This window comes from Hibiscus syriacus, unplaced genomic scaffold (assembly GCF_006381635.1).
Source record: "Hibiscus syriacus cultivar Baekdansim isolate YM2019G1 unplaced genomic scaffold, ASM638163v2 tig00110372_pilon, whole genome shotgun sequence".
Lineage (NCBI taxonomy): Eukaryota > Viridiplantae > Streptophyta > Magnoliopsida > Malvales > Malvaceae > Hibiscus > Hibiscus syriacus.
The window spans coordinates 774565-796723 of record NW_024062709.1 but is presented as its reverse complement, the minus strand read 5'-3'; the positions used below and the strand labels follow the sequence as shown (position 1 = coordinate 796723).

At 31.8% G+C, this 22159-nt stretch overlaps 1 pseudogene; it reads right to left on the bottom strand.

Annotated features, from left to right (window-relative positions):
• Positions 1-272: 272 nt before the first annotated feature.
• On the bottom strand, positions 273-6560 carry LOC120121372 (annotated as a pseudogene).
• Between the last annotated feature and the right edge of the window lie 15599 nt (positions 6561-22159).

The window sequence follows — 22159 nt, the reverse complement described above, 5'->3', positions numbered from 1 at the left end:
GAATTGTTCACATAAGGTTTTACCAAATGTGACAATGTTCAGGTTTATACAATGCAGCATTATGAAATTCAGAAGATGCTTTGTTGGCTGAATTGCATATTTTCAGAGAACAAAATCAACTTGGCAGGTACTTGTACATCTCCAACAATGGGAAATGAATTTACAGATTACTCTTCCTCATCCACCAAAACTATTTTCAAATGTAATCAGCCATATCTTGTTGCAGCTTTTATCCCTCTGTGTCAATATTATCATCACTGGGAGACAGCTGTCTATTTTCGGACAGTGAGAGTCGTCTGGTCTTTGTAGAAAACTACTGCAGCAAGCCCTCTGATGACAGGTTTAACCCAGTAGATGACGATGACCCCCAGGAAATTTCGAACGGGGGCATCAGATGGAGATGATGCTGCATAATTGTATGTGAAAATTCCCATAGGATGGTTAAACTTGCAACTTGGACCAAACTTGCAAATTCCATATCGAGAATAAAATATGCATAGAGGTTCACACTGTTGGAATTCATAAGTAGCAGTATCAATATTGTAAAAAATATCAAGCAACAAAGAATAAAAGCGATCAAATAAAACTAGCAACAGTGCATATTCGAAGATAGTCCACTTCTTGCATACCAACCCCAAGCACCATAAAATAAATGGTAATATTGCATGGAAGACAAAATGACGAGAAGAATAGCCACCCTCAAACCAAAAGGAATATGTGCGAAATGGATAATGGATAAACAAAACATTCTATGCTTTTTAGTAAAAACGAAAATAAGAAAATTCAAAATAGTAACATTCTACAACTGAAGATAAATCTGAACAGCATTAAAGCTTCAAAACAAGATGCCATGATAAGGCTCTCTAGTCTCTACCATAACAAAACAAAGGCACGGGAATTAAGAATGAAATTAGGAAGTTAATTTGGATGACACCCTTGTAACCTATTTTACATGGACTTCGGTATGGGTTCTGGTTTAAATTTGATTCAAGGTTGACTCCTCCCTCCAAAATCTCATATTAGTATAGTACGCTATGAAGAGTCTAAAAGCTGGACATGGATATGTAGATACCATATAATGGACAAAAGGAACATACAAAATTGAAATTTCAAAACTACTGAAAGTTCCAATTTAAGAAACTTGATTTCGGTTTCATGACTTTATCTTGTTGAACAGTTCAGAAAAATAAATATGGATTTTGTATTTTATAAAAAGAATAAAGAACTATAGCAGTAATATATATTCAAGTAGTTTAATCTATACTATTTTAATATTCTAAATGTGTTTTATAAAATAAATATGGATTTTGTATTCTAAATGTTTTTCTGTTCGGTCATAGCAATGAAGTTCATGACAAGCTTTAAGAGTATCCTCTGATAAAGCTAGTTTTCTCCAATTGCCGACCAAGAAAGAAAATCCATTTTATGCCAGTTCCTTCTAATATAATTTAAAGTCTGCATTGCAGTCGCACAATGACCAATTGCCAGCAGGTGTACCAAAGCAACATCCATTTTTAAATATAAAAGAATCAATCAGGAAACCAAGTTTTTAGAAGAAAAGGTATGTAAGATAAATGAGGGAATGACATTTTTAGGTAGCATGAATACTAGGTTTCTAATAAACAGCCATAATAATTTGAACAGATAAAGATTCAGAAATAAACTAAAATAATACCACTGAAAACATAACTCACCGGGCGTAATGGAAGGCCTATAGGACTCAACACACAATCAGGGGCAGGAAGAACTCTTTCTCTTGGGTGATGAAACCTACAAACTGCACCAAACTTACAATCTCCAGTCTTCATGTAAAATTGGCACTCGGGCTGGCCAGGTCTTTCCGGAAATACATTCTCCCTTTGCAATGCATAAACACCTACAGGAACAGAACCAGACCGTAACTGAGAAAGGATTCTTGGGATCCTGTATTGCTGATTCATTCTGGCGTGAGGTTCCGTAGAGTTGGTGATTTACATTTGTCTGCTGCAGGTTCTCAGAAGAAGAGGCTGATGTCAGTTGACCCTGGAGAAATGAAAAGAATTAGACTGGTAGCTTCAGTCCGTAGGTGCTCTAAAATTTTCAAAGAAACAGATAGCCCTTCTCTCTAAAGATCTGTAACACAAATTATTAGCATACTGACGAATACAATTCTCATGAGTTGACTCACTTATAACCTCTAATGTTGTCCAGACACATGATAACAAGAAACGAACATGCTTAATGAGCAAAGCATTAGTAATAAGCTAAGGAAAAGCTTACGCTATAAGCATTCCAGCCTGGAACTGATACCATCCCTTGGGGTCAAGGGTGCATAACTTGATGGACCTTGCCAACGGGGACTGGGAATGAAAGATGCTCTTGACCAATTTGTAATTCCTCCTGGATATGACTGATGACCAGGAGTAGTTGGAGAAGGGACAGTTTGATAAATAGGAGAGCCACGCAATGAAACCATCATATTAGTTGGTTGAGGATGGTGAAATTTACAAGTGCTCCCGAACTTGCATTGTCCATTCTTAGATAATAAGCACACTCATCTCATTCTGCGTTAAGGAAAAGAAAAGGAAAGCAAGTTACATGAAGACTATGAAACACCAATAACCAATATATATATATGTTAGAAACCTATCATTGAAGAAATATACTTCTCTAACAAGGTCCAACCTTACGCAACAACCAAACGAAATTTCTAGGCTAAAAATTGTTCAAACTTCAAGAGCATTTTTTCTTCATGAATCCATATTTAAAGTTGAAACCAAATTCATAACTAAAAATGAAAAGAGGAAAGGTTCTCATGGAATCGTAGCAAGTGATAAAAAATTTAATTTATCATACTTGTCTATATGCGTACTTTTTATATCGGATCTAATATGGATGGCATTAATTCCTGGTTTTGCTCAATTAATCCAATTAAAAAATTGTAATATTTGTGTTAAAATGACTAAGCGGCAAACAAAAACTGAAACCAGGGCATGAATATTGACATGATTTTGTATCATTATAAAATTGTATTTTAATGAATAAAAGGAAAAAATATATCAAACCGGACGAAGAGGTAGCCCAAAATATTTAAGGAAACTCTCCCAGCTATCCCAGCTTTGTCTTTAGGATGGTGAAACTTGCATGTACCTCCAAATTTGCAAGTACCTGTTTGCAGGTAGTACTGCAGAGCAGTTAAGAGCAAAATTTCAGATGTTGGATCTAAATGTAGATGAAAATGAGAAACATAGAGTCCCATAATTGGACATGATGCAGTAAAACCAAAGAATAGCTTCTGTCAAAATTGCAGTTTAGCTCACAATGCAGTAAAAGAAAGAGTCGGTGCTATATAGCCTTTCCCGAATAGAAGAGTGGAAAAGAAGAAAACAAATACTAGGAGGAAGTCAGTCACCTAGTCAGGCAGACAATTCAAACTAAAGTTTTGCAGCTAAGTCAAACCACTAGAAGAGAAGTAAACCTTTTCTCAATCCAATATATTAGCATATTTCTATTTTCTTAGTTTCTTTATTTGGTTATTTTCTTACTAGGATCAAGTCGGTATTCAATCTGTCTTTATGAATTTATTTTGAAAACAATAACCTGTTTGAGGCAAAAGCAGAGACAAGAGAGGAAGAAAACACATATAAACTTTATCATCAATAATCTATGTTGGTTATACTATTTATCTTCAATAAATTTTCCGTTAACCTAAAATGAGTCCCACTCTATTCAACATCCAGCAGGATTTCTCCCTAAATCTGAAGTAATCCTTGTTTCATTATGAACTAATATAATTCCTTTTTTAGATACATAAAAATTAGTATACTTAAGGTAACCATACAGAGCATATTGTAAAGCACACATGTAAAGCAGCAACCCTTGTTACATGTGAAACCTAGGAACAAGTACATGCCTGACATTCAGTTTCCTACTCTTTCTGGAAACTCTCCTTTCATCCTTGCTGCAGCAATAGCCTGGAATTTGATATAATCTAAATAAACACTTCAATTGACAACTATATTAAAAATTCAAATGAGTAGTACAAGGTTAAATGAAATCACTGTAGCAGGTTAAGTATAATCCCTCTTCTCTCTTTTCTAGTAGCAACTTTAGTGTTATGCATATACAAAACCATGCTAATCTCTGAGTATCTAAATTGATATAAATTTCCTACAATGATTTCTGTTTTAGAATGATTTAGTTGTAAAGATCCATGCGTAAAAGGTCCATGTGTCTACAACTTCTTACCAATATTATGCCAATAACAACAATGAAAGGCCTCTAAAGTTAAGCTCTTTAGCATTGTACCAAAAGATCTCACTCAAAAGGCATTAACTCTGAACAGGACTGGTTCAGCTAGATAAGAGCCCTAAGAGGCGGAATCTAGTAGGTCTAGGGTTCAAATAACAACATCTGCAACTCAACTTTGCACCCCAGAAAAGTTGACTCTGAATCCATAAGAATTGTATACAAGCCATTGGTTTATACCAGTTTCTCGGTTCGGAGGATGATTAAAACGACATGTTGCCCCAAATCTACAAAGGCCTGTCCTGATATAATAAGAACAATCAGGTTCTCCGGGACGCTCGGGATAGAGACTAGATTCCATCGTTTCATTGGATCTCAAGTTCATTTGCCACATAGCAACTGAAATAACATTAATAGTAGGTTCAGAAAATACATGGAAAACAGCGGTAAAGAACTACTAAAGGAATCATGAAGACCAACTATGATAAATGCAGAAAGTTTGAAAAACAAATAAGCGTGGCAATATATCCTTTAAAATATATCCTTCTTATGATATATTCCTTATATACCTTTAAATACATCCTTTAAAATAAAATTTAATTTTACGCTTACATGTTGTCTATTAAAAGAAATATAGTTAAAGAAATTTAATTAAAAGACTCCAAAATGATTTTTTTTAAATATTTTATAACATTTTTTTATTTTCACACACAAAAGAATACTTATCATTCAATAAAAAGATAAAACAATATATTTTCCAAGATTCAAAATATATATTCATTTTCTTCTCTTATATGCCTATATAGGGTCTAAACAACGTCTGTAACTATTTGGTTCGACTCAAAAGAATTTGGATTCAACTTGATCATTATAGAATTAAGCTATTAAGTGTGCCAAGTATGAAAATCCTAATGCCTAACCTGAATAGCTTACTATTCAAGTTTTTTTCAATTTAATACAGATTATTATCACTATTTTTAATTAGTACCGATGATAATCTTGTTTCGAACATGACTTCAAATTCTACAACAATGAGCTTGAACATTTCGAATGACTTCAAGTCGAGCTCGAGCATTTTACTGCTGGAGCTCACCTTAGCACGGTTACATTCCTGTATCTATCAAAAACCAATCAAGCTCATTGGAGAATCATGTCTCTTTCTTCCTGCAAGGTGACCATAGTTTCGTATTAAAGGACAGATACATGTGAACAAGGAGAAACTCACTATACTTAATCGTCAACTTCAGCTTTTTTCTTAAAATGAATAATAATAAAGAAAGATCTCCAATTTGCTCGCAAAACTTGAAAGGAATTTCAAGGAAATCACAGGAAGGAAAATAGAAAACATGAAGTAATTTATTTTCTGGCAACTATGTAAGCTTACATCAACTTATTCAAAGACAACTAAAAAGAATAGTTTTTTCTTTTTTAATATGTTTTGATCAAATTCGCCTGATTGGGTAGGAAAATTAGATAAGCAGTAAAAGCATTAACAAAATGCACCTTAATCCTGTCAAAATAAAAGAATAGAACTTAATATTTTTCTACAAGTAATAAAGCAATAAATTTAAAAATAAAATAGGACAAATATCATCAGAGGAAATTGTAAATCTCATAATAAGTTCTGGAACCCTTAAATTTGACTAGAAAAATTAAGAAAGTGAATCTCTGATTCTTCCCGGCTACCAAACCAAAACTTGCAACAATTTATTCAAAATCACTGCAGAATTACATAGTTTTCTCAGTAATTCAAATGCAACTAGATTAATCATTAGAATTCAAAATTTACATAATTTCTTAATTAAACTTAACCAAAGGACTGATATTAAACAATGATCAAACAAGAGTTCACCATAAAAATTAGCAAAAGGACAATTCGGGTGGGGGAAGAACCAAGAAAACAATAAATTGTATTCCAGTTGCAATTCGCATGATTAAAAACGTAAAATAATAATCAAAACAGAGTAAATAAATGAAGAGAAAGAGAGAGAGAGGCCTTGATTCAACGATGGCGAAAGCGATGATCCTTCAGCCATAGTCACCGCCGGCACGGCTGTTCGAGACATTGGAATTCCTGCATCGAATGAGAATTCAATTCAGCGGTCATCTTCCTTCATCACCATCACTCAGCTGTCGCGTTAGCACCACCCCAACGTAGGAATTCGCATTCCCCGTTACAAAACCGGCTGTCACCTAAGCAAAAACGCTTCCTCTCTCCTCCTCGCTAACAGAAACCAGAGAATCAAAATCAAAGAAATACAAAAAGAGAACTTTTCTTCACGGAAAGTCGGTCTTTGTTTTCTAAAAACAATATTTCTTTTCTATTTTTTGTGTGCATATTTTTTATAGAATCGAAAGGGCGTTGTTTTCTCTTCTCCACACAAAAATAAATAAATAAATAAATAAAAAGCGGAAAAATAAACCAACCATCCAAAACCCACCCGCTTTCTTTTTATTCATTTCTTTTGATTACGGAGCTTTGTTCTCACACGCGCAAGTACGTCACCGTTTCCATATTCTCTGCTGTACTCCGCCACGTCATGGCTTTGCTACGTTGTAATTTGGCTCGGGTCCATTTCTATTGGCGGTTTAAATTTTGGTTGGACTGCTGTTATCAAATGAAAGCGACTGAATGATTTTTAGCGCCACTTTGAGTGGAAGGAACCGGTGTTACCTTTTACTGACTTTTTTATTTATTTTGGAAGTAACTATTTTTAATTTAATATCAGACTTAATAATTCGTAATGTTAATAATATTATTTTTTTCTATTGCATAAAACAATTTACATATATTATTATATATCAAAATGAAAAATGTTATAAAATGATAAAAATAAAGTGTAAAGTGGGTCAAAATTAAAATTATTTATGTAATTTTATATTTACAGATGAAATAAAATAAAGATTGTATTTTATATTGCATCTAATTTATAATCTTCACAAATTAAATGAAAAAAGTGTTAGGATAATGGTTTGGAGAAAATAGCATGTATGAGGTATTATAAAAAATATTTTTTTTCAATTAATGTATAGTGAATGATGTACGGGAGAAGATGTGGACTTTCTCTAGTTGCCTACTTGTCTTTGACTAAATTACAGTGGTAAGCAAATCATAAGAATTGCTTGTCTCCCAAGTTAAAATTCTCTAGACACTCATCTTTGTCCTTTCCGAATTGTTTAAAAAAAAGGTCAAATGGGAGATTTTATACGTTTTCTCGAACAGCAAAGCCAGTCAACAGCATTTGATTGTTTTTCTTTAGATAAAACTCTACGGTTACTATCAAAATTTATTTCATTATATTTTATTTTTTTGATTAGTTTAATTATATTTTATAATAATCAATTATGAAACTTTAAAGATTAAAATACAGTGAGTAATTTACGATAAACTACTTTAAATATTACTCACATTTAACTTCGGGCTAAAAAATATCACTCAAAACATCTAATCTTTTTAAAAAGTTAATGGGAGTGTTTGGGAAATAACTTTTTGAAGAGTTTTTAGTTTATTTGAGCAAAAATAGCTGATTGGTAAACACTTTTTTGAAAGAGTTTATTACACAAAACAAGCTGAAAATAAAAACGCTAGAAAATTCATCGGTTTAAAAGAACTGATTGCAAAAATCACTCAAAACGTCTAATCTTTTTAAAAAGTTAATGGGAGTGTTTGGGAAATAAATTTTTGAAGAGTTTTTAGTTTATTTGAATAAAAATAACTTATTGGTAAACACTTTTTTGAAAGAGTTTATTGCACAAAATAAGCTGAAAATGAAACGCTAGAAAATACATCGGTTTAGAAAAACTGATTGCAAAATAAGATGTTAAATTTTATATTTGACATTATTTTTTCATTATTACATCCTTACTACAAAACCTAATATAATAAAATAGCATTCATCGTAATATATTTAAGATGAAATTTTATTTTATTATTCTATTTTTTTAGTTGTAGATTCTCAAATATATTTTAGTTAACAAAAATATAACAAAACTTGAAAGTAAAAAAATATAGTATTGATATTTTATACAAAGTTAACAATATGCATCAATCTCACAAAGTTAATATTTGTAAATATTGAATTTAAAAAATATATTTAAAATTTTCAAAAATATTCACTAATTTTCTTAAGAAAATTTTTAATTCCTTATCAAAAGCATTTTATATGAATATTTTCACTTCAATAAATACTAAAGTATTATAAAATATATATGTACTTAACAAGTAAATGTATCATACTCTTATTTATCATTTTACACATATCAACTATCAGCTAAATTTTACCAAACACTTCTATATAAACAGTTAATCAAATTATTTTTTCAAATCAGCTAATCAAATCAGTTGGTCAAACCAGCTACTAGAATCAAGTACACCTATCAACTATCAGTTGTTTGTCAAACAGCCCCAATAAAAAATGACGTCTTCAAAAAATCATATGGGAGAAATGACATCTTCAAAAATTTATCTAAAGGAAGCAATACTCTATGGAGGAGTTATATGATGCAACAATCTAATATAAGACTAAGGAAAGATGAGACCTAAAATGTTATAAAGAAACTTAATAATTTAGGTTGCATATAACTTAAAATATTATGTTTTTTAATTTTTTTTTGAGTGTAAACCTTCTTAACAACATTTTAGATTATAACCAAAAATATTTTATGTTGTTTATAATATTTTAAATCATATGTTTCTTTAATTTTATATATCGTAGAATCACCCCGCTCTATCTCCTCCTCGTCGCAAAGCAAACAAGAAAGATCCCAAAAAATGAACATGTTGTGGGAGGAGTTACACAAAAATGCACAACTGCACTTGGTCGTTATGAAGTTGGAAAGTTAAGGAAGCAATGACTCGGGCGGTCAAATCAGGCAATTGTAGCAAAGAGTTAATTTATAATGGGTTGTTTGACAAATAACTGATAATTAGTAGTTGATTTTAGTAATTGATTTGATAAATTGATTTTATTAGTTGAATTGAAAATTTGATTTGATTAATTTTTTATATAAAAATATTTGGTAAAATTTAGCCGATAGATGATATAGGTAAAATGACAAATAAGAGTACAGTATATTTAGTTGTTAAGTACATATATATTTTTAATATTTTAGTCTTTATTGGGATGAAATTATTCGAAAAAAATGTTTTTTTACAAAGTATTAAAAATTCCTTAAGAAAATTAGTGAATATTTTTGAAAATTTTGAATATCTTTTTAAAATTTAATATTTACAAATATTAACCTTGTGAGATTGATGCATACTATTAACTTTGTATAAAATATCAACACTACATTTTTTTTAATTAATGTTTTGCTATATTTTCTTAACTAAAATATATTTTATAATTTATAACTAAAAAATAGAATAATAAATTAAAAATTTCAGCTTAAATATATTAGGATGAATGTTATTTCATTATATTAGGTTTTATGGTAAAGATGTAATTATAAAAAATAAGGTTAAATATGTAATTTAGCATCTTATTTTGTAATTATCTCTTTCAAACCGCTGTATTTTCTAACATTTTCATTTTTAGCTTATTTTGCACAATAAACTCTTTTAAAATATGTTTTATCAAACACTAAAAATGAAAGGTTTAACTACTAATCAGTTATCTATGATCAAATAAACTAAAAACTCTTAAAAGAATATGTTTATCAAACACCCTTAATTAAAAAAAATAGAATAAAAACTTATTAACGGTGATAAGAGCTTGAAGATATTAGATACTACTTTATAGTATTCATTCCATCCTAATTAAAAAATAGTTTTTCTAATACCCTTATAAAGAATTATTATCCCATCAATGTCATCCAAATCAAATAAAATAATTGATATTGAAATATAAAACTACAAGCAGCGAGACATACGAGGAAGAACTACCTCAATTCCCTTACGGGTGGGCTCACTGCTGTCCTACAACAACCAACGGGCTTTGAAGTTAGGCCTCCAACAAATGGGTCACACCATTTACGAGCTGAGTCTATCGGCAAGTAGGCTAAGTTTGCCAATTTAGACCAATCCACAATAGTCTTCTAATAATAGATAGATTCACTGATTTAACCGATTCGACCAAGGAGCTGGAGACTCGTTCAATCCATTACATATTCAAGAACTCAGCATTTTGCAATTAATAAAGATGAGAGAGAAAGGCTTACAAGTAAAGACAAGGAACGGTGCGTGCCTTTTCTGAGCCAATTGAGTCATCATACAACATGGGAGTAACCTTGTACCAGAGCATGAACCTTCCTTTCCAATAAGATACAACTAACCTACGTATCTGTTGCTAGTATATTTCGTCTTAATGAAGTACATGCAAATGTAACTGCTCTTTCTTGTTTTATCAATTATAACCGCCCTTTGTTGACCTACTGACACATATAACTCATTGGTCAAGCCATGTTCCACTTCCATTGTTCTATAAGTCCTGATCTTGCTGCATTATTGATTGGTAATCTGTTTTCCGAAAATGATAAGCTCTTGGGGGCATGCATTTATTTGCATATGATTTGACTTAATTGGGAATTAATACTAGAGTCTAATATCAAAAATAAAAATAGAAGAAGGGTTTTGATGAAGAATCATGATGTAAGACAAGTTCACTTTAGGACAAGGAAATTATTGATTTCATTTTTTCACGTGAAAAATGATCTAGGTTGATCTTAATTTTGTTGAACAAGTCTTAAGCGGAATACGAACCCTTCTGCCGACCAATTGTTCCTTTGTACTAACGATGATCACAACATTTACGTTTTTCCTAGAAAATGAATCACCTCCTATTATTGTTGATATTATGCCAAAATCCGTTATTGCTCCATGATTTCATTTCAGTTAAAAGGTGATTGAAAACAACTAGTTAATTAATGATTAGTTATAACATTAATAAATATTTTTATAAAATAAAGACATGTGATGATAAAATTGGAAAGAAATAAGTAGATAACCAAATATATAAAATTATTTTATTATAAAAAAGGAAAAAGGAATTATCCAACCATAAATAGTAGTCATGGTTTCTTAGACCGATTCCCTCTCAAAAGGAGTTCTGTTATAAGAACTCGAGTTCTAATCAATGACTGATGTTATACCATTTTCATCATTTATAAAGAAACTAAATACGAAATCCAAACTTTTTTTCTAACAAAACAACATTAAATAATTATTTTGTTGTTTCATTGTCTTTAATCACATTCTCTCTCTTTCTTGAATACTAAAAATGATGGAGACAACATTGCATTAGAGCCACGATCAAATTTTTTATGGGGTTAATTAATATTTCTGTATACTGCATTCTTTACAAAGTAATGATCTCTTTTATCTAACTGTTTTATATTTGTGTCCTCATCAAATAAGGTGTTATTTTATTTCTGTTCAGTTTGAGAGTTTTATTGTTTCGTTTATGTTTGATCAAATTGTTGCTTGGTCAATTTCTCTTAGTTTTTTCTGATATGATAAGACCTAAGTTGACTACACAAAACCAATTTACCGAGAAAGCCATAACTATATTATATTGATATAAAGGGGATGGATAAGTCCCTTATATTTTACTTTGTAGCTACAAAGTATGTCGAGAATAGTAGTGAAATAGTTGATTTTGTCAGGCAATGGAAACTTCACATATTACTCACTTTACACACTTTTGTACTCTAACTACATTGAAAATTTTCACTTCTATTTCATTTATTGATTTTAGTGGCATTTGGATTGTTGACATATATCAATATCTTAACCATTAACCCCTAAAAATTTTTCAAAAAAACTTAAAAAAACTCAAAACTTTGAAAACTTTTATTTCAATGTTTATACCTATGTCGACTACCATCATTGTCATCGACTGGACCTCTACCCAATCGAACTTCCATTGACGACACATCGACACAATGACATAATCACCATCACAAGCTTTGAAATCATTTCGGTCGTCGTCACCCAATGCTAATATTAGCTGTACGAACAACCGAAGATGACAAGAGTGAATTGGCCTTTTAAAATATTTGATGGAAGCAATCGAAAAATAGAACTTTTTTCACAATGATTTAGAGTGGTTCGACTTTTAAACCAAGTCTACATCCACTACCTTAGCATCCAAACTGAGGATTTCTCAACTCCACTAGATTTCCTTATCTTTAAGTATAAGGTGTAACCTTACAAACACTTCAAGGTTTATACCCTAAAACCTTGAAATCACTCTTTCCCAAAGAGTAATTACAAATTTAGCAAACTAAAGAAAAATCTCACAAAGGCAAATAAGTTTGCACTAATTAAGCTCTCACCCAAATTACACTTGATAAAAATAAACAATGTAGCTCACAAGTGTGTTTACAACAAAGAATTGTACAATTTAAGCACAAAACTAAGCTTTGATGTTTATAGATTGGTTCAATATGATTCTTGATGACCTTGGGAAGCTTTTACCTTCAATTTATATCTTCTCCATTAATTCTAGCCTTTTGGAGCCGCTGGGGATCATTATAGTTGTTACCTACAACCAAAAATAACATTTAATGCACATCGATTCTTTATTTAAAGGGATCGATCCTTTTTAAAAAAAATTGACCATTGTAACAAAGGGATCGATCCATTTCATCGAGGGATCGATCCTTTTGGTTAAGGGATAGATCCCTTTCCTACAGAGATCGATCCTTTTTGTAAAAGGGTCGATCCCAAACTCACCGTTATCCAAGGGATCGATCCTTTTTCAAGGGGATCGATCCCTTTGACCTAAAAACCTTGGAAACTTTACTTTAAAGCGCGAAAACGATCGAGTTTGTTTTTGAAAAGGTTCGACTAAGTCGAAAAACATGTAAATATATTTTTTTCAAGTTAATTTGGACTTTGAATTATTTTTGATAATTTTTTGACAAATTCAATTAAGTCCAAAATCAAGTTTGCAATTTAATATTATATCAAAATATTATTTCAAAAATCTCCCACTTTTTGATATAACAAGACTATTTGAAAAATTGTTTTTGAAAAATGCTCCCCCTTTGAAAAATAATAAAACAATTTAAGAATATGTGAAAAATTAAGCTCCAATTTTAATTTTGGAAAATCATTTTTCATTTTATACTTACTTCTCCCCCCTTTTTATATGAAAATAATTCAACAATGTTAGTACATATAACAATGGAGATAAAGTAATTATGCATGTCCTAAGATGATGAAGGAGGAGGGAAAGAAAATTCGTCAAGCTGACGCTGGATCGCTCGAACCTCATCGGTCGTAGAATCCTGACAACGATCTTGGAGAGAATCGAGAGATTGAAATATCCTCTCCTCAAACCCTCTAGAGAAATCCACATGAGGTGTCGGGTCAACATGAGGCTCTCTCTCAGGTTCCTTGCTAAAGTCGCCATGTGCATTGTGCATGTGCTCATCTGCGTCATGCTCATCCTCCATGTCCTCTCCATGGCGACTATGAACTAATGCATATACCCGAGGCCATCCCAATGGTATCCGTGCTAGGCTCGTGAGAGGTGTCCACATCAAGAAGCTCAAATAAGTGGCTAAGGCACGTGTCGTAGACTAAGTTTGGTCGAGCCTTTGATTTGATGACGCTCACTGTGTCGTTGAAGATCATGCTCGCAAGATGAAGCTTATAACTTTTTTGGATGAAAAACATCCACCAGTAGTGGCTCTCATGAATGGTTGAGAATTTTGTGCCTTGAGCACGGATGCAATGAGAGATGATGAGATGAAGAAAATGGTTATGAAGGGAGAATAGGGTCGCTCTATTATTTCTAAGCCGTATGGAGACAAGAAAATGGTCTTTTTCATTATCATCACTGGTAAGAGGGAGGTCAAAAGATTGGAAGATGAAATCAACAGGATAGTGACAAACTGACTCATAAGATATGAAACTATGGTTCGATAGATGGCGCCATCACGAGAAGCGGATGACACACGAGCATTTGAATAAAAAAGCTCGTACCAAAGAATGACAAGTGGGACCATTGAAGTTTAAAAAAGTAAAAAAACTTCATATCTTCCAAGTTTTGCTCGTAAGGAAAACCCAAGTTGTTTAAAAAATCAAAAATCAATTTTTCGAGTTTCTTTAATATGTCAAGATGCAAAGAACGCATCAAAATGCTCACGAGCTTTGGAATTTCGAAAACATCAGTCTATCCAAGAGTCAATTGTAGGATTGCTCGGGGATACCCCCTTTGAAGCTATACTTTTTCTTTTCGATATATTTGAAAAATGATAAAAATATATTTTTGAACAAAAAATGACTGCTTAAGGATCCCGAAAAGGAAATTTGGAATATTTAAAAATGAATTTTGGGCTTAAAAATGAGGTATGGCTAAATAGGATAAAGGGTGGTTTTTTGGTTGAGGACTTTTATCGAACACCTAGTGGATAAAGATTTGGGATTTTTCAAAATAATTGGTTATGGGTAAAGCTCCCCACAATAAAACAACAACTTTTACAACAAATAAGTGTTCTCTAACCATCTAATTGAACCCAATTTTGTTGAAAATAAAAAAATTAAAAATAGGGTTTTTGAAAAATCTTACACAAAGTGTTGATTCCTTCAAATTGATGATAAGAAACGTTGAAAGAAAGTTTGAAGGATGAATTTTACACAAAACACAATTTCAATTGATTTGGATTGATGACTTTTAGTAAAATTGGAGTTTGGGAGGTTTTGGGAGTATTTGCTTTGAAATATAGGGGATGGGGGTTGAAATGACCCTAAACAAATTTAAAATGATTTTCTCCACAAAAATGGCCTGAAGGGATTGATATATTTGAAAAAGGATCGATCATTTTCCTTTAAAATTGCATCTTTTATTCCAAGGACCATCTTTTATTCCAATGACCAAATTGATGACATAAGACACTAAATGGATGCAACCTAAGTCATATTATTTATAGGTAATTATTATTAGTGACTTAGGGGATTACTAAATGTGTATGAATGTCAACTTGAAACTTCAAATTATGCAATTTTTTATTATTGATCAATTTAGTCCATAATTTGTACAAATAAGGTTCAAATCAAGTTACACAAACATATAATGGCTCTAAAGATCCTAAACATGCATATTTTTTTAATTCTGGTACATTTGAACATCATATTTTCAAAATCAACATATATAATCAATACAAAGCATGGAGAACATGATTTCACAACAACAAACAGACATTGCAAATTTAAGGCCAAGATCATCATCATAAGCATTTAAGGCCATAAAATTGCAACTCATGTAGAAATTAACTCCCACTAACTAATTGCAATTAAGCATTATGTGGGGACACACAATCATGCATACAAACATATAAAATCATATAAATCACAAAATTACATGAAATAAAAAACTTGTTACCACTTGAATTAAGGTTGTCTCTCTTTCTTTAAATTTCCTTCCTTAGTGTGTTTTAGAGCCTCCAAATTCATTATTTTTGCTCATTATTGCTCCAACACAACTACAAGAGACATTTACTTCATTTTTGGTACCCAAATTACTTTGGGTCCTTGATTGTTATTTTCAATATATCTAGTTCCCTTAGGAACACATACTTGTCTTATTTTCTAAGATTTTATTTTCTTTATAGGACAAGTATTGGAATTATGACCATGATAATGACAATGGGAACATTTTGCCATTATTGACTTTGATGAATTGTTAGAAATAATTTCTTCTTGAGTTAATCGATTGACGGAATAGGCCAAGAGGGGGTGAATTGGCAATTAAAATTTTGGTGGAAGCTTTTGCAGAAAATTGAAAGAAGTTGCACAACGATTTAGAGTGGTTCGACTTTCTCAACCAAAGTCTACGTCCACTTCCTTAGTATCCACACTAAGGATTTTCCAACAAATTCACTAATTTGTTCTTTCTTTTGATGCCAAAGAGATAACCTTACAACTCCCTCAAGAATATACCCCAATTCTTGATAACACTCTTTCTCAAAGAGAAGATTACAAATTTGAAAACTTATAAGGAAATCCTCACAAGGTAGATTGTTTGCACAATTCTAGAATAAAGAAATAACACTCGAGAATGAATACAATTGAGTACAATTAGAGTTCTTGAAAGCAAAATGAATATTGAATGAAAAATAGGCATGAAGTGCTCAAACAATGAGTTTGATGCTTTCTCTTTGATTCTCTCTTGATTCTTGTTGATTTGTTGTTTCTTGTTATTGATCAATGGCTTCTAAGCTTGTTTAAATACTCCTTCAATTGATTTTGAACATTGAGGATGATTAGTGGAGTTAATAGAGCCGTTTAAGTGAGAAAACAATTAATAAAATCAGTTGGGAGCGTCAGTGCATCGATGCATACACAAGGTGCATCGGTGCATCAAGTGTAAAATTTAAATATTTTGATCGTTGGACCCTTAGTGCATCGATGCATGAAGTGCATTCGATGTTTCAAAATAGCCTGAGTGCATCGATTCATGTCTTGTGCATCGATGCATCAAATGCATTAGATGTTTTCATAAAATCCTGAGTGCATCGATGCATGGTATGTGCATCGATGCATATAATGCATTCAATGTTCAATTTATTCAATGGTGCATTGATGCATGAATTGGTGCATCGGTACACTCTTTTGAAAAATTGATTTTAGGCTTGTTTTTTTGTTCAAAATACTTTGAGAAAATTGTTTCAAAAATATTTTAAGATTAAAACACAATTTTACACTTAAGTAAGGATTGAAATTGATCTTTGAAATACTTGAAGTAATATTAGTATATTCGAGTAATTAAATCGGATATACTTAGAAAATCATTTGTAAAATCTTAAAATTCATTTATACTTAATTTGTTATATCGAAACATCAAAATGTTTTCAACAATCTCCCAATTTTTGATATAACAAAACATTTTAGTAATTTTAAGATTTTCTAAAAATTTGAAAAATATTACTCCCCCTTACTCCCTTACTTTAACACTTCTCCCCCTTTTTGTTAAATCAAAAATACTCTAAAACGTTTTGAACAAGATTTTTGAAAAACATAGCCAATTGATTATTAATAAATATAGCTTAAGCTGTTAAGTTCAAAAATCAAGAGAAAGGTTAGCCATTAGTTTTCATAAACAATATTCATAAACATGTAATGGATAATTGGTCATATATGTCTAATGATGCAAAAATAAGTATTAATATCAAAAAGAAAATTCAAACCAAACATATATATATATATATATATATTAAGATTTAATATTGAAAATATAAATCCAAACAAATTCAAACATTCATTAGTCAAAGCAAAACAATCCAAAAGCATTCAAAATGTTTTAACAATTAAAGTTCTAAGTAGATCCAAAACAAAAACAAAGCAATGTCTACTCGTCCATAGAAGGATCGGGAGGAGGAGGAAATCATGCTTGCATCTCAAGAGAGAGAGCATCCATACGTGCAAGCATCTGCCGTTGAAACTCCATTTGTTGAGCTTCCAAGGTGTCTAAGCGATGATTCACGGCTTCGTTGTTAGTAGCCAAATGGGATTCGATGGAAGCAAACCGTAGATCAAATGTCTCCAAAAACTAATGAAAATATGGAGGCATTTGATCCTCTTGTGGTGCCGACGCATTGTCGGGATCGTCAATGTCTTGATATAATCCTAGAAGCTCGGGATCATCATCTGCAGCCGGTGCCGGAAGAGGAGGAGGAGCACGAGAAGAGCTATGATCAGGAGGTGCTCGTGAAGAACTCGCTCCCGGAGTTTGCTTAGAGGGTCGAAAGACCCATTGACCAGTTTCCTTGTCGTGTTTCCAATCAGCTTTCTTCAACGAGGTGAGATTGATTTGGTTTTTGGAGAGGAATGGGATTGTCAAGAGAGACGTTAAGACCGAGTTTGATAAAAATGTTACTAAGAAGACATCTATAAACTATTGTTTCGACATGTTTTGAAGGAATAATGTTTATGGTGTCCACTAGCTCACTAAATATAATGTATGGCAAGTTTATTTTGTTCTTATTCTTGATATAGTGCATCCACCATAAATCCTAATACGAAGAGTGGAGTACCTACCTCCGGATGGTCTAAACCACTAAGAGATCATCAAATGAAGAAAATGATCATGATGAGATCGTAGAGTACTAACACATTTGGAACATAGGGATATTCCACAGTTTCTTTCTCATTATATAAACCATCTTCATCTAGCGCAAAATGTGAAGTTATAGACTCAGAATCAATATGAATATATTTTCCTAAAAGGTAGGATCTAATTCCTATAGTCCCACATTGAGTCTCGTTTTGAATACATACCGCATTATAATAGAAAATGCGAACTAACTGATGATAGAAGATAGGTTTTAGGGAAAATAGTTTATCAAACTTCCATGTTTTCAGAATCGGAAGGTATTCGAAGTCAATATCAATCATGGCTTGAACAGAAGGAATACACTCTTCCCCAATTCTATAAGATTGGAAGGAGTTCATATACCTATGGTAGAGTTCATCCCTACGACGCTCAGGCATATTAAAACAAGAACTTATAATGTTTTGGTCATTCGGGTTTGGATTTTGAGGTTGAGGAGGAATGGGAGGTCGGTTTGAACGACTCGATAAAGGCCTAGGGCATTTTGGGTTTGACATGATTTAGGAAACGAAATTAGAAATGTAACCTATAATTTTGAAACACGTGTATGCAAAATAATCAATCCCAAAACTCAATTGAGTCTGTAATAATTCAAGGTTCTCTAAACCGAATCCTAATGTGCAAAGTTTTTGAAAACTATTTGAAAATAACATTTAGAGATATCATAATTCATATAGTTTTTCATGAAAACAATACAATTATATAAAAAAATAATGATTTTCGAAAATAGCATTTTTTTTATTTCGAAAATTCAAAGACAATGTTGCAAAATTGCTTGATTTTGACGAAATTGATTGTGAAATCTAGTTTAGAAACATAATATAATCAATGCCCGATATAATGTTCATCCTAGAACTAATCAAAACTAGTTCTAAGTTTAAAAATCAATAAAACAAAGTTTTTGAAATATTACCTTGAAAATTTCATATTGAGAGGAATGTGATGTTGTTTTGCACGATTTGATGATAAAAGCAGGATTGGGAGATGAAGAACGATTGAAATCTGTCAAAATTACATTGATTTGAGACAAATGGAGAGTTGAGAAGAGAGAGGCGATAAAGAGGTGTTTTGAGGGTTTTAAGACAAAGAAGAGAAACAGGGTTTTAAACCAAAACCCGACGGATGCATCGATGCATGGCCTTGTGCATCGATGCACATTCAAGGAGTGCATCGGTACATCTTCATGATGTATCGATGCACAAACAAAGGGATACATCGATGCACTAATAAGTGTATCGATGCATTAAACACAAAAATGTCAAAAATCCATTTTAAACACTAAAAATGCTAAATTATTTAGCTCTAGTGGTATTGGCAACTCATATATAGAAAATTAATTATGTTCAATCAATCAATTTTAACCTTAAACATTATTTGAACATAAAGTTAATTTTCACCAAAGAACATAAACTCCCCCTAACTAATAACAAAGAATGCAATCAAAAATTATTATTATAAGCATTTTTCATTTATTCTTAAAAGTGCTAAAATTAATCTAAACACTAAGTGAAGATAGGTCAGTTAAACCTAATTCTCTCCTAAGTGTCCAAAATATTTCTTTGTCTAAAGGTTTTGTAAAAATGTCCGCTAATTGGTGCAAAATATCAACAAATTCTAGAACTACATCTTTCTTAGCGACATTGTCTCTAATGAAGTGATGTCTAATTTCAATGTGCTTAGTTCTAGATTGTTGGATGAGATTTTTAGTGAGACAAATATCACTAGTATTGTCACACTTGATAGGAATAGTACCTACTTCAATTCCATAATCAAAAAGTTGTTGTTTCATCCATAAAACTTGTGCACAACAACTACCGGCTGAAATGTATTCCGCTTCAGTGGTAGATAATGCAACACAATTTTGTTTCTTTGAAAACCAAGAAATCAGTATATTTCCAAGGAATTGGCAAGTACCAGAGGTGCTTTTCCTATCTAATTTGCATCCTCCATAATCCGCATCAGAAAAAGCATGCAAGCTAAAGCTAGAGTCTCTAGGATACCAAAGTCCTAAACTAGAAGTGTCCTTAAGGTATCTAAAGATTCTCTTAACAACTAGTAAATGTGATTCCTTAGGAAATGATTGAAATCTAGCACATAAACAAACACTAAACATAATGCCCGGTCTACTTGCAATTAGATAAAGCAAAGAGCCAATCATTGACCTATATAATTTAACATCCACACATTTACCTCCTTCATCTATGTCAAGCTTTATTGATGAGCTCATTGGAGTGTCATAAGGTTTCCCATTTTCCAGTACAAACTTCTTGAGCATTTCTTTGACGTACTTAGCTTGATTGATTTGGAGTCCCAAGAAAAATGAGAGCTCCCCCAACATGCTCATCTCGAATTCATTTTGTATTAGCTTAGAAAATTCTTGGCAAAGAACATCATTAGTAGAACCAAATATTATATCATCAACATAAATTTGAACTACTAATAAATCTTTACCTTTATGCTTTAAAAACAATGTATTGTCAACCTTCCCTTTTGAAAAACCTTTTTCGATTAAAAAATTTGACAATCTTTCATACCAAGCTCTAGAAGCTTGTTTTAAACCATAAAGAGCTATTGTCAATTTAAGAACATGATTTGGAAATTTTGAATATTCAAAACCAGGAGGTTGTTCCACATACACTTCTTCTTTTATAAAACCATTTAAAAATGCACTTTTAACATCCATTTGATATAATTTGAATTCATTGAAACATGCAAATGCTAATAACATTCTAATTGCTTCCATCCTAGCTACGGGAGTGTATGTTTCATCATAGTCTATGTCCTCTTCTTGAGTATACCCTTGAACAACAAGTCTAGCCTTGTTTCTCACTATATTACCACTTTCATCAAGCTTATTCCTAAATACTCATATAATACCTACAATAGATTTATTACTAGGCCTTTTAACTAATGTCCATACTTTACTTCTCTCAAATTGATTTAACTCTTCTTGCATAGCCATAATCCAATGTTCATCATTTAATGCTTCTTTAATATTTTTAGGCTCTATGCATGAGATAAAAGCAACATAATTACAAACATTTCTAAGAGAAGATCGAGTTGTTACCCCTTTGGATGGATCACATATTATTTCACAATCCTTGATATAGTTGTATTCCCTTGGGTAGGAGACTTCCATTTCTTCAATGGTTGGATTCTCGAGAGGATCTTGAGTTTCCTCATCTTTCGTTTCTTCCTTTGATGATGGTTCTCCAACATCATGTCCAACGTCATTTATATTTATAATGGCTACATCATCATTCACACAAGAATCTTTCCTCGGAAGGGATTATCATCGAAAACATGTATAGACTATTCGACAACTAAAGTTCTTTTATTAAATACTCGATAAGCTTTAGAATTTAAGGAATAACCCAGAAAAATTTCTTCATCACTTTTAGCATCAAATTTGCCAAGGTTGTCCTTACTGTTGTCTAAAACAAAACATTTACATCCAAAAGGATGAAAATAGCTAATGTTAGGCTTTTTATTTTTGAAAATTTCATATGGAGTTTTCTTTAAAATTTGCCTAATCATTACTCGATTTACAACATAACAAGCGGTATTTGTGGCTTCCGCCCAAAAATATTTTGGCAAATTATTTTCACAAAGCATGGTTCTAGCCATTTCTTCTAAATTTTGATTTTTCCTCTCAACAAATCCATTTTGTTGAGGGGTTCTAGCTGCTGAAAAATTATGACTAATATCATTAGAATTGCAAAACTCAATAAATCCAAGATTTTCAAATTCAGTGCCATGATCACTTCTAACACTAGTGATAGAGTAACCTTTTATTATTTTGGATTATTTTTGAAAATGTGATAAACTATTCTAATGCTTCATCTTTAGTATTTAAAAATAGAACCAAAGTATAT